Source organism: Schistocerca cancellata, chromosome 6 (assembly GCF_023864275.1).
Source record: "Schistocerca cancellata isolate TAMUIC-IGC-003103 chromosome 6, iqSchCanc2.1, whole genome shotgun sequence".
Lineage (NCBI taxonomy): Eukaryota > Metazoa > Arthropoda > Insecta > Orthoptera > Acrididae > Schistocerca > Schistocerca cancellata.
In genome coordinates this window covers 4,239,943-4,254,299 of record NC_064631.1, presented here as the reverse complement: position 1 = coordinate 4,254,299, position 14,357 = coordinate 4,239,943, and the positions used below count along the sequence as shown (strand labels likewise).

Below are 14,357 nucleotides of genomic sequence, written 5' to 3'. Positions count from 1 at the left end.
ACAAGATGCGTCCTCCGCTAGTGTCGAAGGCTGCACGCGCCCAGCGAATGACAGGGGGTGCAACGAGCAGCAGTGCGTCTCACACACGCGGCGGTGCGCCCGCCAATTCGGCCGTCACTCTGCTGGGACGCCGGGCGCGCCTCCCCGCGCCGTCCTCGAGGAACTGGCGGTTGCGGAAGGAAGCGCTTTCGTCAAATGCGGCCGAAAACTAACATTTTGTGTGTTGGGAGAAAAGCCGAACGCGAATTCTGCCGTGCTCCTACATTAGATGAGCGCCAACGGCCATACCATGATGAATACACCGGTTCTCGTCCGATCACCGAAGTTAAGCATCATCGGGCCCGGCTAGTACTTGGATGGGTGACCGCCTGGGAAACGCGGGTGCTGTTGGCTCCCTTACTGTTTTTTTTTTGTTATGTCGCCAGCCCAATTTTCAAACTACCTTTCTGTTGTGACAAAGATGCTTCCTTAAGCCTTTTAAACTACTGTAATGGAACGAAAATGCAGTAATTAACTCAGTTTGAGGGAGAATGTGCTAACCAAGTTTGCCAAGAAGACTTTGAAAACGACAAAACACTACGAATCGGCAGGTGATTTCTGAAATACGTCACCGCCTATTGTTGTGTAGGTGTGTTGAGTTCCAAATTTGATTTGTAACCACGAACTTATTCCTTAGTCGTCTCGTCTCGTCTCGTCTCGTCCCGCAGACGTTTGTCGTGCTTGCGCTGTCATATGGACCACGACCCGAGCGGCAGCGAGCGGCAGTCGAGCAAAGTCGGGACAAGTCGGGACGGGGACAGGGACAGGGATAGGAATGGTGCGAATGCACTGCAAACTACGCAGACACCTGGTGTGAGGCGAGGCGAGGCGAGGCGAGGCGAGGCGAGGAAGCCCACATCGCTACCAGTGGGCCCTCCAGCACGACACTGCCACACCCCGCACAGGCCCTCCGCTGAACACCAGGGACAAGATGCGTCCTCCGCTAGTGTCGAAAGCTGCACGCGCCCAGCGAATGACAGGGGGTGCAACGAGCAGCAGTGCGTCTCACACACGCGGCGGTGCGCCCGCCAATTCGGCCGTCACTCTGCTGGGACGCCGGGCGCGCCTCCCCGCGCCGTCATCGAGGAACTGGCGGTTGCGGAAGGAAGCGCTTTCGTCAAATGCGGCCGAAAACTAACATTTTGTGTGTTGGGAGAAAAGCCGAACGCGAATTCTGCCGTGCTCCTACATTAGATGAGCGCCAACGGCCATACCATGATGAATACACCGGTTCTCGTCCGATCACCGAAGTTAAGCATCATCGGGCCCGGCTAGTACTTGGATGGGTGACCGCCTGGGAAACCCGGGTGCTGTTGGCTCCCTTACTGTTTTTTTTTTGTTATGTCGCCAGCCCAATTTTCAAACTACCTTTCTGTTGTGACAAAGATGCTTCCTTAAGCCTTTTAAACTACTGTAATGGAACGAAAATGCAGTAATTAACTCAGTTTGAGGGAGAATGTGCTAACCAAGTTTGCCAAGAAGACTTTGAAAACGACAAAACACTACGAATCGGCAGGTGATTTCTGAAATACGTCACCGCCTATTGTTGTGTAGGTGTGTTGAGTTCCAAATTTGATTTGTAACCACGAACTTATTCCTTAGTCGTCTCGTCTCGTCTCGTCTCGTCCCGCAGACGTTTGTCGTGCTTGCGCTGTCATATGGACCACGACCCGAGCGGCAGCGAGCGGCAGTCGAGCAAAGTCGGGACAAGTCGGGACGGGGACAGGGACAGGGATAGGAATGGTGCGAATGCACTGCAAACTACGCAGACACCTGGTGTGAGGCGAGGCGAGGCGAGGCGAGGCGAGGAAGCCCACATCGCTACCAGTGGGCCCTCCAGCACGACACTGCCACACCCCGCACAGGCCCTCCGCTGAACACCAGGGACAAGATGCGTCCTCCGCTAGTGTCGAAGGCTGCACGCGCCCAGCGAATGACAGGGGGTGCAACGAGCAGCAGTGCGTCTCACACACGCGGCGGTGCGCCCGCCAATTCGGCCGTCACTCTGCTGGGACGCCGGGCGCGCCTCCCCGCGCCGTCATCGAGGAACTGGCGGTTGCGGAAGGAAGCGCTTTCGTCAAATGCGGCCGAAAACTAACATTTTGTGTGTTGGGAGAAAAGCCGAACGCGAATTCTGCCGTGCTCCTACATTAGATGAGCGCCAACGGCCATACCATGATGAATACACCGGTTCTCGTCCGATCACCGAAGTTAAGCATCATCGGGCCCGGCTAGTACTTGGATGGGTGACCGCCTGGGAAACCCGGGTGCTGTTGGCTCCCTTCCTGTTTTCTTTTTTTTTTTTGTTATGTCGCCATCCCAAATTTCAAACTACCTTTCTGTTGTGACAAAGATGCTTCCTTAAGCCTTTTAAACTACTGTAATGGTACGAAAATGCAGTAATTAACTCAGTTTGAGGGAGAATGTGCTAACCAAGTTTGCCAAAAAGACTTTGAAAACGACAAAACAGTACGAATCGGCAGGTGATTTCTGAAATACGTCACCGCCTATTGTTGTGTAGGAGTGTAGAGTTCCAAATTTGATTTGTAACCACGAATTTATTCCTTAGTCGTCTCGTCTCGTCTCGTCCCGCAGACGTTTGTCGTGCTTGCGCTGTCATATGGACTACGACCCGAGCGGCAGCGAGCGGCAGTCGAGCAAAGTCGGGACAAGTCGGGACGGGGACAGGGACAGGGATAGGAATGGTGCGAATGCACTGCAAACTTACGCAGACACCTGGTGTGAGGCGAGGCGAGGCGAGGCGAGGCGAGGAAGCCCACATCGCTACCAGTGGGCCCTCCAGCACGACACTGCCACACCCCGCACAGGCCCTCCGCTGAACACCAGGGACAAGATGCGTCCTCCGCTAGTGTCGAAGGCTGCACGCGCCCAGCGAATGACAGGGGGTGCAACGAGCAGCAGTGCGTCTCACACACGCGGCGGTGCGCCCGCCAATTCGGCCGTCACTCTGCTGGGACGCCGGGCGCGCCTCCCCGCGCCGTCCTCGAGGAACTGGCGGTTGCAGAAGGAAGCGCTTTCGTCAAATGCGGCCGAAAACTAACATTTTGTGTGTTGGGAGAAAAGCCGAACGCGAATTCTGCCGTGCTCCTACATTAGATGAGCGCCAACGGCCATACCATGATGAATACACCGGTTCTCGTCCGATCACCGAAGTTAAGCATCATCGGGCCCGGCTAGTACTTGGATGGGTGACCGCCTGGGAAACCCGGGTGCTGTTGGCTCCCTTCCTGTTTTCTTTTTTTTTTTTTGTTATGTCGCCATCCCAAATTTCAAACTACCTTTCTGTTGTGACAAAGATGCTTCCTTAAGCCTTTTAAACTACTGTAATGGTACGAAAATGCAGTAATTAACTCAGTTTGAGGGAGAATGTGCTAACCAAGTTTGCCAAAAAGACTTTGAAAACGACAAAACAGTACGAATCGGCAGGTGATTTCTGAAATACGTCACCGCCTATTGTTGTGTAGGAGTGTAGAGTTCCAAATTTGATTTGTAACCACGAATTTATTCCTTAGTCGTCTCGTCTCGTCTCGTCCCGCAGACGTTTGTCGTGCTTGCGCTGTCATATGGACTACGACCCGAGCGGCAGCGAGCGGCAGTCGAGCAAAGTCGGGACAAGTCGGGACGGGGACAGGGACAGGGATAGGAATGGTGCGAATGCACTGCAAACTTACGCAGACACCTGGTGTGAGGCGAGGCGAGGCGAGGCGAGGCGAGGAAGCCCACATCGCTACCAGTGGGCCCTCCAGCACGACACTGCCACACCCCGCACAGGCCCTCCGCTGAACACCAGGGACAAGATGCGTCCTCCGCTAGTGTCGAAGGCTGCACGCGCCCAGCGAATGACAGGGGGTGCAACGAGCAGCAGTGCGTCTCACACACGCGGCGGTGCGCCCGCCAATTCGGCCGTCACTCTGCTGGGACGCCGGGCGCGCCTCCCCGCGCCGTCATCGAGGAACTGGCGGTTGCGGAAGGAAGCGCTTTCGTCAAATGCGGCCGAAAACTAACATTTTGTGTGTTGGGAGAAAAGCCGAACGCGAATTCTGCCGTGCTCCTACATTAGATGAGCGCCAACGGCCATACCATGATGAATACACCGGTTCTCGTCCGATCACCGAAGTTAAGCATCATCGGGCCCGGCTAGTACTTGGATGGGTGACCGCCTGGGAAACCCGGGTGCTGTTGGCTCCCTTACTGTTTTTTTTTTGTTATGTCGCCAGCCCAATTTTCAAACTACCTTTCTGTTGTGACAAAGATGCTTCCTTAAGCCTTTTAAACTACTGTAATGGAACGAAAATGCAGTAATTAACTCAGTTTGAGGGAGAATGTGCTAACCAAGTTTGCCAAGAAGACTTTGAAAACGACAAAACACTACGAATCGGCAGGTGATTTCTGAAATACGTCACCGCCTATTGTTGTGTAGGTGTGTTGAGTTCCAAATTTGATTTGTAACCACGAACTTATTCCTTAGTCGTCTCGTCTCGTCTCGTCTCGTCCCGCAGACGTTTGTCGTGCTTGCGCTGTCATATGGACCACGACCCGAGCGGCAGCGAGCGGCAGTCGAGCAAAGTCGGGACAAGTCGGGACGGGGACAGGGACAGGGATAGGAATGGTGCGAATGCACTGCAAACTACGCAGACACCTGGTGTGAGGCGAGGCGAGGCGAGGCGAGGCGAGGCGAGGAAGCCCACATCGCTACCAGTGGGCCCTCCAGCACGACACTGCCACACCCCGCACAGGCCCTCCGCTGAACACCAGGGACAAGATGCGTCCTCCGCTAGTGTCGAAGGCTGCACGCGCCCAGCGAATGACAGGGGGTGCAACGAGCAGCAGTGCGTCTCACACACGCGGCGGTGCGCCCGCCAATTCGGCCGTCACTCTGCTGGGACGCCGGGCGCGCCTCCCCGCGCCGTCCTCGAGGAACTGGCGGTTGCGGAAGGAAGCGCTTTCGTCAAATGCGGCCGAAAACTAACATTTTGTGTGTTGGGAGAAAAGCCGAACGCGAATTCTGCCGTGCTCCTACATTAGATGAGCGCCAACGGCCATACCATGATGAATACACCGGTTCTCGTCCGATCACCGAAGTTAAGCATCATCGGGCCCGGCTAGTACTTGGATGGGTGACCGCCTGGGAAACCCGGGTGCTGTTGGCTCCCTTCCTGTTTTTTTTTTTTTTTTTGTTATGTCGCCATCCCAAATTTCAAACTACCTTTCTGTTGTGACAAAGATGCTTCCTTAAGCCTTTTAAACTACTGTAATGGTACGAAAATGCAGTAATTAACTCAGTTTGAGGGAGAATGTGCTAACCAAGTTTGCCAAAAAGACTTTGAAAACGACAAAACAGTACGAATCGGCAGGTGATTTCTGAAATACGTCACCGCCTATTGTTGTGTAGGAGTGTAGAGTTCCAAATTTGATTTGTAACCACGAATTTATTCCTTAGTCGTCTCGTCTCGTCTCGTCCCGCAGACGTTTGTCGTGCTTGCGCTGTCATATGGACTACGACCCGAGCGGCAGCGAGCGGCAGTCGAGCAAAGTCGGGACAAGTCGGGACGGGGACAGGGACAGGGATAGGAATGGTGCGAATGCACTGCAAACTTACGCAGACACCTGGTGTGAGGCGAGGCGAGGCGAGGCGAGGCGAGGAAGCCCACATCGCTACCAGTGGGCCCTCCAGCACGACACTGCCACACCCCGCACAGGCCCTCCGCTGAACACCAGGGACAAGATGCGTCCTCCGCTAGTGTCGAAGGCTGCACGCGCCCAGCGAATGACAGGGGGTGCAACGAGCAGCAGTGCGTCTCACACACGCGGCGGTGCGCCCGCCAATTCGGCCGTCACTCTGCTGGGACGCCGGGCGCGCCTCCCCGCGCCGTCCTCGAGGAACTGGCGGTTGCGGAAGGAAGCGCTTTCGTCAAATGCGGCCGAAAACTAACATTTTGTGTGTTGGGAGAAAAGCCGAACGCGAATTCTGCCGTGCTCCTACATTAGATGAGCGCCAACGGCCATACCATGATGAATACACCGGTTCTCGTCCGATCACCGAAGTTAAGCATCATCGGGCCCGGCTAGTACTTGGATGGGTGACCGCCTGGGAAACCCGGGTGCTGTTGGCTCCCTTACTGTTTTTTTTTTTGTTATGTCGCCAGCCCAATTTTCAAACTACCTTTCTGTTGTGACAAAGATGCTTCCTTAAGCCTTTTAAACTACTGTAATGGAACGAAAATGCAGTAATTAACTCAGTTTGAGGGAGAATGTGCTAACCAAGTTTGCCAAGAAGACTTTGAAAACGACAAAACACTACGAATCGGCAGGTGATTTCTGAAATACGTCACCGCCTATTGTTGTGTAGGTGTGTTGAGTTCCAAATTTGATTTGTAACCACGAACTTATTCCTTAGTCGTCTCGTCTCGTCTCGTCTCGTCCCGCAGACGTTTGTCGTGCTTGCGCTGTCATATGGACCACGACCCGAGCGGCAGCGAGCGGCAGTCGAGCAAAGTCGGGACAAGTCGGGACGGGGACAGGGACAGGGATAGGAATGGTGCGAATGCACTGCAAACTACGCAGACACCTGGTGTGAGGCGAGGCGAGGCGAGGCGAGGCGAGGCGAGGAAGCCCACATCGCTACCAGTGGGCCCTCCAGCACGACACTGCCACACCCCGCACAGGCCCTCCGCTGAACACCAGGGACAAGATGCGTCCTCCGCTAGTGTCGAAGGCTGCACGTGCCCAGCGAATGACAGGGGGTGCAACGAGCAGCAGTGCGTCTCACACACGCGGCGGTGCGCCCGCCAATTCGGCCGTCACTCTGCTGGGACGCCGGGCGCGCCTCCCCGCGCCGTCATCGAGGAACTGGCGGTTGCGGAAGGAAGCGCTTTCGTCAAATGCGGCCGAAAACTAACATTTTGTGTGTTGGGAGAAAAGCCGAACGCGAATTCTGCCGTGCTCCTACATTAGATGAGCGCCAACGGCCATACCATGATGAATACACCGGTTCTCGTCCGATCACCGAAGTTAAGCATCATCGGGCCCGGCTAGTACTTGGATGGGTGACCGCCTGGGAAACCCGGGTGCTGTTGGCTCCCTTCCTGTTTTCTTTTTTTTTTTTTGTTATGTCGCCATCCCAAATTTCAAACTACCTTTCTGTTGTGACAAAGATGCTTCCTTAAGCCTTTTAAACTACTGTAATGGTACGAAAATGCAGTAATTAACTCAGTTTGAGGGAGAATGTGCTAACCAAGTTTGCCAAAAAGACTTTGAAAACGACAAAACAGTACGAATCGGCAGGTGATTTCTGAAATACGTCACCGCCTATTGTTGTGTAGGAGTGTAGAGTTCCAAATTTGATTTGTAACCACGAATTTATTCCTTAGTCGTCTCGTCTCGTCTCGTCCCGCAGACGTTTGTCGTGCTTGCGCTGTCATATGGACTACGACCCGAGCGGCAGCGAGCGGCAGTCGAGCAAAGTCGGGACAAGTCGGGACGGGGACAGGGACAGGGATAGGAATGGTGCGAATGCACTGCAAACTTACGCAGACACCTGGTGTGAGGCGAGGCGAGGCGAGGCGAGGCGAGGAAGCCCACATCGCTACCAGTGGGCCCTCTAGCACGACACTGCCACACCCCGCACAGGCCCTCCGCTGAACACCAGGGACAAGATGCGTCCTCCGCTAGTGTCGAAGGCTGCACGCGCCCAGCGAATGACAGGGGGTGCAACGAGCAGCAGTGCGTCTCACACACGCGGCGGTGCGCCCGCCAATTCGGCCGTCACTCTGCTGGGACGCCGGGCGCGCCTCCCCGCGCCGTCCTCGAGGAACTGGCGGTTGCAGAAGGAAGCGCTTTCGTCAAATGCGGCCGAAAACTAACATTTTGTGTGTTGGGAGAAAAGCCGAACGCGAATTCTGCCGTGCTCCTACATTAGATGAGCGCCAACGGCCATACCATGATGAATACACCGGTTCTCGTCCGATCACCGAAGTTAAGCATCATCGGGCCCGGCTAGTACTTGGATGGGTGACCGCCTGGGAAACCCGGGTGCTGTTGGCTCCCTTCCTGTTTTTTTTTTTTTTTTTGTTATGTCGCCATCCCAAATTTCAAACTACCTTTCTGTTGTGACAAAGATGCTTCCTTAAGCCTTTTAAACTACTGTAATGGTACGAAAATGCAGTAATTAACTCAGTTTGAGGGAGAATGTGCTAACCAAGTTTGCCAAAAAGACTTTGAAAACGACAAAACAGTACGAATCGGCAGGTGATTTCTGAAATACGTCACCGCCTATTGTTGTGTAGGAGTGTAGAGTTCCAAATTTGATTTGTAACCACGAATTTATTCCTTAGTCGTCTCGTCTCGTCTCGTCCCGCAGACGTTTGTCGTGCTTGCGCTGTCATATGGACTACGACCCGAGCGGCAGCGAGCGGCAGTCGAGCAAAGTCGGGACAAGTCGGGACGGGGACAGGGACAGGGATAGGAATGGTGCGAATGCACTGCAAACTTACGCAGACACCTGGTGTGAGGCGAGGCGAGGCGAGGCGAGGCGAGGAAGCCCACATCGCTACCAGTGGGCCCTCCAGCACGACACTGCCACACCCCGCACAGGCCCTCCGCTGAACACCAGGGACAAGATGCGTCCTCCGCTAGTGTCGAAGGCTGCACGCGCCCAGCGAATGACAGGGGGTGCAACGAGCAGCAGTGCGTCTCACACACGCGGCGGTGCGCCCGCCAATTCGGCCGTCACTCTGCTGGGACGCCGGGCGCGCCTCCCCGCGCCGTCATCGAGGAACTGGCGGTTGCGGAAGGAAGCGCTTTCGTCAAATGCGGCCGAAAACTAACATTTTGTGTGTTGGGAGAAAAGCCGAACGCGAATTCTGCCGTGCTCCTACATTAGATGAGCGCCAACGGCCATACCATGATGAATACACCGGTTCTCGTCCGATCACCGAAGTTAAGCATCATCGGGCCCGGCTAGTACTTGGATGGGTGACCGCCTGGGAAACCCGGGTGCTGTTGGCTCCCTTACTGTTTTTTTTTTGTTATGTCGCCAGCCCAATTTTCAAACTACCTTTCTGTTGTGACAAAGATGCTTCCTTAAGCCTTTTAAACTACTGTAATGGAACGAAAATGCAGTAATTAACTCAGTTTGAGGGAGAATGTGCTAACCAAGTTTGCCAAGAAGACTTTGAAAACGACAAAACACTACGAATCGGCAGGTGATTTCTGAAATACGTCACCGCCTATTGTTGTGTAGGTGTGTTGAGTTCCAAATTTGATTTGTAACCACGAACTTATTCCTTAGTCGTCTCGTCTCGTCTCGTCTCGTCCCGCAGACGTTTGTCGTGCTTGCGCTGTCATATGGACCACGACCCGAGCGGCAGCGAGCGGCAGTCGAGCAAAGTCGGGACAAGTCGGGACGGGGACAGGGACAGGGATAGGAATGGTGCGAATGCACTGCAAACTACGCAGACACCTGGTGTGAGGCGAGGCGAGGCGAGGCGAGGCGAGGCGAGGAAGCCCACATCGCTACCAGTGGGCCCTCCAGCACGACACTGCCACACCCCGCACAGGCCCTCCGCTGAACACCAGGGACAAGATGCGTCCTCCGCTAGTGTCGAAGGCTGCACGCGCCCAGCGAATGACAGGGGGTGCAACGAGCAGCAGTGCGTCTCACACACGCGGCGGTGCGCCCGCCAATTCGGCCGTCACTCTGCTGGGACGCCGGGCGCGCCTCCCCGCGCCGTCCTCGAGGAACTGGCGGTTGCGGAAGGAAGCGCTTTCGTCAAATGCGGCCGAAAACTAACATTTTGTGTGTTGGGAGAAAAGCCGAACGCGAATTCTGCCGTGCTCCTACATTAGATGAGCGCCAACGGCCATACCATGATGAATACACCGGTTCTCGTCCGATCACCGAAGTTAAGCATCATCGGGCCCGGCTAGTACTTGGATGGGTGACCGCCTGGGAAACCCGGGTGCTGTTGGCTCCCTTCCTGTTTTTTTTTTTTTTTTTGTTATGTCGCCATCCCAAATTTCAAACTACCTTTCTGTTGTGACAAAGATGCTTCCTTAAGCCTTTTAAACTACTGTAATGGTACGAAAATGCAGTAATTAACTCAGTTTGAGGGAGAATGTGCTAACCAAGTTTGCCAAAAAGACTTTGAAAACGACAAAACAGTACGAATCGGCAGGTGATTTCTGAAATACGTCACCGCCTATTGTTGTGTAGGAGTGTAGAGTTCCAAATTTGATTTGTAACCACGAATTTATTCCTTAGTCGTCTCGTCTCGTCTCGTCCCGCAGACGTTTGTCGTGCTTGCGCTGTCATATGGACTACGACCCGAGCGGCAGCGAGCGGCAGTCGAGCAAAGTCGGGACAAGTCGGGACGGGGACAGGGACAGGGATAGGAATGGTGCGAATGCACTGCAAACTTACGCAGACACCTGGTGTGAGGCGAGGCGAGGCGAGGCGAGGCGAGGAAGCCCACATCGCTACCAGTGGGCCCTCCAGCACGACACTGCCACACCCCGCACAGGCCCTCCGCTGAACACCAGGGACAAGATGCGTCCTCCGCTAGTGTCGAAGGCTGCACGCGCCCAGCGAATGACAGGGGGTGCAACGAGCAGCAGTGCGTCTCACACACGCGGCGGTGCGCCCGCCAATTCGGCCGTCACTCTGCTGGGACGCCGGGCGCGCCTCCCCGCGCCGTCCTCGAGGAACTGGCGGTTGCGGAAGGAAGCGCTTTCGTCAAATGCGGCCGAAAACTAACATTTTGTGTGTTGGGAGAAAAGCCGAACGCGAATTCTGCCGTGCTCCTACATTAGATGAGCGCCAACGGCCATACCATGATGAATACACCGGTTCTCGTCCGATCACCGAAGTTAAGCATCATCGGGCCCGGCTAGTACTTGGATGGGTGACCGCCTGGGAAACCCGGGTGCTGTTGGCTCCCTTACTGTTTTTTTTTTGTTATGTCGCCAGCCCAATTTTCAAACTACCTTTCTGTTGTGACAAAGATGCTTCCTTAAGCCTTTTAAACTACTGTAATGGAACGAAAATGCAGTAATTAACTCAGTTTGAGGGAGAATGTGCTAACCAAGTTTGCCAAGAAGACTTTGAAAACGACAAAACACTACGAATCGGCAGGTGATTTCTGAAATACGTCACCGCCTATTGTTGTGTAGGTGTGTTGAGTTCCAAATTTGATTTGTAACCACGAACTTATTCCTTAGTCGTCTCGTCTCGTCTCGTCTCGTCCCGCAGACGTTTGTCGTGCTTGCGCTGTCATATGGACCACGACCCGAGCGGCAGCGAGCGGCAGTCGAGCAAAGTCGGGACAAGTCGGGACGGGGACAGGGACAGGGATAGGAATGGTGCGAATGCACTGCAAACTACGCAGACACCTGGTGTGAGGCGAGGCGAGGCGAGGCGAGGCGAGGCGAGGAAGCCCACATCGCTACCAGTGGGCCCTCCAGCACGACACTGCCACACCCCGCACAGGCCCTCCGCTGAACACCAGGGACAAGATGCGTCCTCCGCTAGTGTCGAAGGCTGCACGCGCCCAGCGAATGACAGGGGGTGCAACGAGCAGCAGTGCGTCTCACACACGCGGCGGTGCGCCCGCCAATTCGGCCGTCGCTCTGCTGGGACGCCGGGCGCGCCTCCCCGCGCCGTCCTCGAGGAACTGGCGGTTGCGGAAGGAAGCGCTTTCGTCAAATGCGGCCGAAAACTAACATTTTGTGTGTTGGGAGAAAAGCCGAACGCGAATTCTGCCGTGCTCCTACATTAGATGAGCGCCAACGGCCATACCATGATGAATACACCGGTTCTCGTCCGATCACCGAAGTTAAGCATCATCGGGCCCGGCTAGTACTTGGATGGGTGACCGCCTGGGAAACCCGGGTGCTGTTGGCTCCCTTCCTGTTTTTTTTTTTTTTTTGTTATGTCGCCATCCCAAATTTCAAACTACCTTTCTGTTGTGACAAAGATGCTTCCTTAAGCCTTTTAAACTACTGTAATGGTACGAAAATGCAGTAATTAACTCAGTTTGAGGGAGAATGTGCTAACCAAGTTTGCCAAAAAGACTTTGAAAACGACAAAACAGTACGAATCGGCAGGTGATTTCTGAAATACGTCACCGCCTATTGTTGTGTAGGAGTGTAGAGTTCCAAATTTGATTTGTAACCACGAATTTATTCCTTAGTCGTCTCGTCTCGTCTCGTCCCGCAGACGTTTGTCGTGCTTGCGCTGTCATATGGACTACGACCCGAGCGGCAGCGAGCGGCAGTCGAGCAAAGTCGGGACAAGTCGGGACGGGGACAGGGACAGGGATAGGAATGGTGCGAATGCACTGCAAACTTACGCAGACACCTGGTGTGAGGCGAGGCGAGGCGAGGCGAGGCGAGGAAGCCCACATCGCTACCAGTGGGCCCTCCAGCACGACACTGCCACACCCCGCACAGGCCCTCCGCTGAACACCAGGGACAAGATGCGTCCTCCGCTAGTGTCGAAGGCTGCACGCGCCCAGCGAATGACAGGGGGTGCAACGAGCAGCAGTGCGTCTCACACACGCGGCGGTGCGCCCGCCAATTCGGCCGTCACTCTGCTGGGACGCCGGGCGCGCCTCCCCGCGCCGTCCTCGAGGAACTGGCGGTTGCGGAAGGAAGCGCTTTCGTCAAATGCGGCCGAAAACTAACATTTTGTGTGTTGGGAGAAAAGCCGAACGCGAATTCTGCCGTGCTCCTACATTAGATGAGCGCCAACGGCCATACCATGATGAATACACCGGTTCTCGTCCGATCACCGAAGTTAAGCATCATCGGGCCCGGCTAGTACTTGGATGGGTGACCGCCTGGGAAACCCGGGTGCTGTTGGCTCCCTTACTGTTTTTTTTTTGTTATGTCGCCAGCCCAATTTTCAAACTACCTTTCTGTTGTGACAAAGATGCTTCCTTAAGCCTTTTAAACTACTGTAATGGAACGAAAATGCAGTAATTAACTCAGTTTGAGGGAGAATGTGCTAACCAAGTTTGCCAAGAAGACTTTGAAAACGACAAAACACTACGAATCGGCAGGTGATTTCTGAAATACGTCACCGCCTATTGTTGTGTAGGTGTGTTGAGTTCCAAATTTGATTTGTAACCACGAACTTATTCCTTAGTCGTCTCGTCTCGTCTCGTCTCGTCCCGCAGACGTTTGTCGTGCTTGCGCTGTCATATGGACCACGACCCGAGCGGCAGCGAGCGGCAGTCGAGCAAAGTCGGGACAAGTCGGGACGGGGACAGGGACAGGGATAGGAATGGTGCGAATGCACTGCAAACTACGCAGACACCTGGTGTGAGGCGAGGCGAGGCGAGGCGAGGCGAGGCGAGGAAGCCCACATCGCTACCAGTGGGCCCTCCAGCACGACACTGCCACACCCCGCACAGGCCCTCCGCTGAACACCAGGGACAAGATGCGTCCTCCGCTAGTGTCGAAGGCTGCACGCGCCCAGCGAATGACAGGGGGTGCAACGAGCAGCAGTGCGTCTCACACACGCGGCGGTGCGCCCGCCAATTCGGCCGTCACTCTGCTGGGACGCCGGGCGCGCCTCCCCGCGCCGTCCTCGAGGAACTGGCGGTTGCGGAAGGAAGCGCTTTCGTCAAATGCGGCCGAAAACTAACATTTTGTGTGTTGGGAGAAAAGCCGAACGCGAATTCTGCCGTGCTCCTACATTAGATGAGCGCCAACGGCCATACCATGATGAATACACCGGTTCTCGTCCGATCACCGAAGTTAAGCATCATCGGGCCCGGCTAGTACTTGGATGGGTGACCGCCTGGGAAACCCGGGTGCTGTTGGCTCCCTTCCTGTTTTTTTTTTTTTTTTGTTATGTCGCCATCCCAAATTTCAAACTACCTTTCTGTTGTGACAAAGATGCTTCCTTAAGCCTTTTAAACTACTGTAATGGTACGAAAATGCAGTAATTAACTCAGTTTGAGGGAGAATGTGCTAACCAAGTTTGCCAAAAAGACTTTGAAAACGACAAAACAGTACGAATCGGCAGGTGATTTCTGAAATACGTCACCGCCTATTGTTGTGTAGGAGTGTAGAGTTCCAAATTTGATTTGTAACCACGAATTTATTCCTTAGTCGTCTCGTCTCGTCTCGTCCCGCAGACGTTTGTCGTGCTTGCGCTGTCATATGGACTACGACCCGAGCGGCAGCGAGCGGCAGTCGAGCAAAGTCGGGACAAGTCGGGACGGGGACAGGGACAGGGATAGGAATGGTGCGAATGCACTGCAAACTACGCAGACACCTGGTGTGAGGCGAGG

At 54.7% G+C, this 14,357-nt stretch overlaps 15 non-coding genes across 15 annotated transcripts; all 15 read left to right on the top strand.

Moving 5' to 3' along the window:
• The first annotated feature begins 274 nt into the window (after positions 1 to 274).
• LOC126089187 (5S ribosomal RNA) lies at positions 275 to 393 on the top strand. The gene has a single exon (XR_007520523.1). It is a non-coding gene; the product is annotated as a 5S ribosomal RNA (ribosomal RNA).
• Positions 394 to 1,239: 846 nt separating this feature from the next.
• LOC126090248 (5S ribosomal RNA) lies at positions 1,240 to 1,358 on the top strand. The gene has a single exon (XR_007521106.1). It is a non-coding gene; the product is annotated as a 5S ribosomal RNA (ribosomal RNA).
• An 841-nt stretch (positions 1,359 to 2,199) lies between these two features.
• Positions 2,200 to 2,318, top strand: LOC126090247 (5S ribosomal RNA). The gene has a single exon (XR_007521105.1). It is a non-coding gene; the product is annotated as a 5S ribosomal RNA (ribosomal RNA).
• An 844-nt stretch (positions 2,319 to 3,162) lies between these two features.
• On the top strand, positions 3,163 to 3,281 carry LOC126090246 (5S ribosomal RNA). The gene has a single exon (XR_007521104.1). It is a non-coding gene; the product is annotated as a 5S ribosomal RNA (ribosomal RNA).
• An 845-nt stretch (positions 3,282 to 4,126) lies between these two features.
• Positions 4,127 to 4,245, top strand: LOC126090244 (5S ribosomal RNA). Its single transcript, XR_007521101.1, has one exon. It is a non-coding gene; the product is annotated as a 5S ribosomal RNA (ribosomal RNA).
• An 846-nt stretch (positions 4,246 to 5,091) lies between these two features.
• Positions 5,092 to 5,210, top strand: LOC126090243 (5S ribosomal RNA). The gene has a single exon (XR_007521100.1). It is a non-coding gene; the product is annotated as a 5S ribosomal RNA (ribosomal RNA).
• Positions 5,211 to 6,054: 844 nt separating this feature from the next.
• Positions 6,055 to 6,173, top strand: LOC126090242 (5S ribosomal RNA). The gene has a single exon (XR_007521099.1). It is a non-coding gene; the product is annotated as a 5S ribosomal RNA (ribosomal RNA).
• An 847-nt stretch (positions 6,174 to 7,020) lies between these two features.
• Positions 7,021 to 7,139, top strand: LOC126090241 (5S ribosomal RNA). Its single transcript, XR_007521098.1, has one exon. It is a non-coding gene; the product is annotated as a 5S ribosomal RNA (ribosomal RNA).
• An 845-nt stretch (positions 7,140 to 7,984) lies between these two features.
• Positions 7,985 to 8,103, top strand: LOC126090239 (5S ribosomal RNA). Its single transcript, XR_007521097.1, has one exon. It is a non-coding gene; the product is annotated as a 5S ribosomal RNA (ribosomal RNA).
• Positions 8,104 to 8,947: 844 nt separating this feature from the next.
• LOC126090238 (5S ribosomal RNA) lies at positions 8,948 to 9,066 on the top strand. The gene has a single exon (XR_007521096.1). It is a non-coding gene; the product is annotated as a 5S ribosomal RNA (ribosomal RNA).
• An 846-nt stretch (positions 9,067 to 9,912) lies between these two features.
• LOC126090237 (5S ribosomal RNA) lies at positions 9,913 to 10,031 on the top strand. Its single transcript, XR_007521095.1, has one exon. It is a non-coding gene; the product is annotated as a 5S ribosomal RNA (ribosomal RNA).
• An 844-nt stretch (positions 10,032 to 10,875) lies between these two features.
• LOC126090236 (5S ribosomal RNA) lies at positions 10,876 to 10,994 on the top strand. The gene has a single exon (XR_007521094.1). It is a non-coding gene; the product is annotated as a 5S ribosomal RNA (ribosomal RNA).
• An 846-nt stretch (positions 10,995 to 11,840) lies between these two features.
• On the top strand, positions 11,841 to 11,959 carry LOC126090235 (5S ribosomal RNA). Its single transcript, XR_007521093.1, has one exon. It is a non-coding gene; the product is annotated as a 5S ribosomal RNA (ribosomal RNA).
• Positions 11,960 to 12,802: 843 nt separating this feature from the next.
• On the top strand, positions 12,803 to 12,921 carry LOC126090233 (5S ribosomal RNA). Its single transcript, XR_007521092.1, has one exon. It is a non-coding gene; the product is annotated as a 5S ribosomal RNA (ribosomal RNA).
• Positions 12,922 to 13,767: 846 nt separating this feature from the next.
• Positions 13,768 to 13,886, top strand: LOC126090231 (5S ribosomal RNA). Its single transcript, XR_007521090.1, has one exon. It is a non-coding gene; the product is annotated as a 5S ribosomal RNA (ribosomal RNA).
• The last annotated feature ends 471 nt before the right edge of the window (positions 13,887 to 14,357 follow it).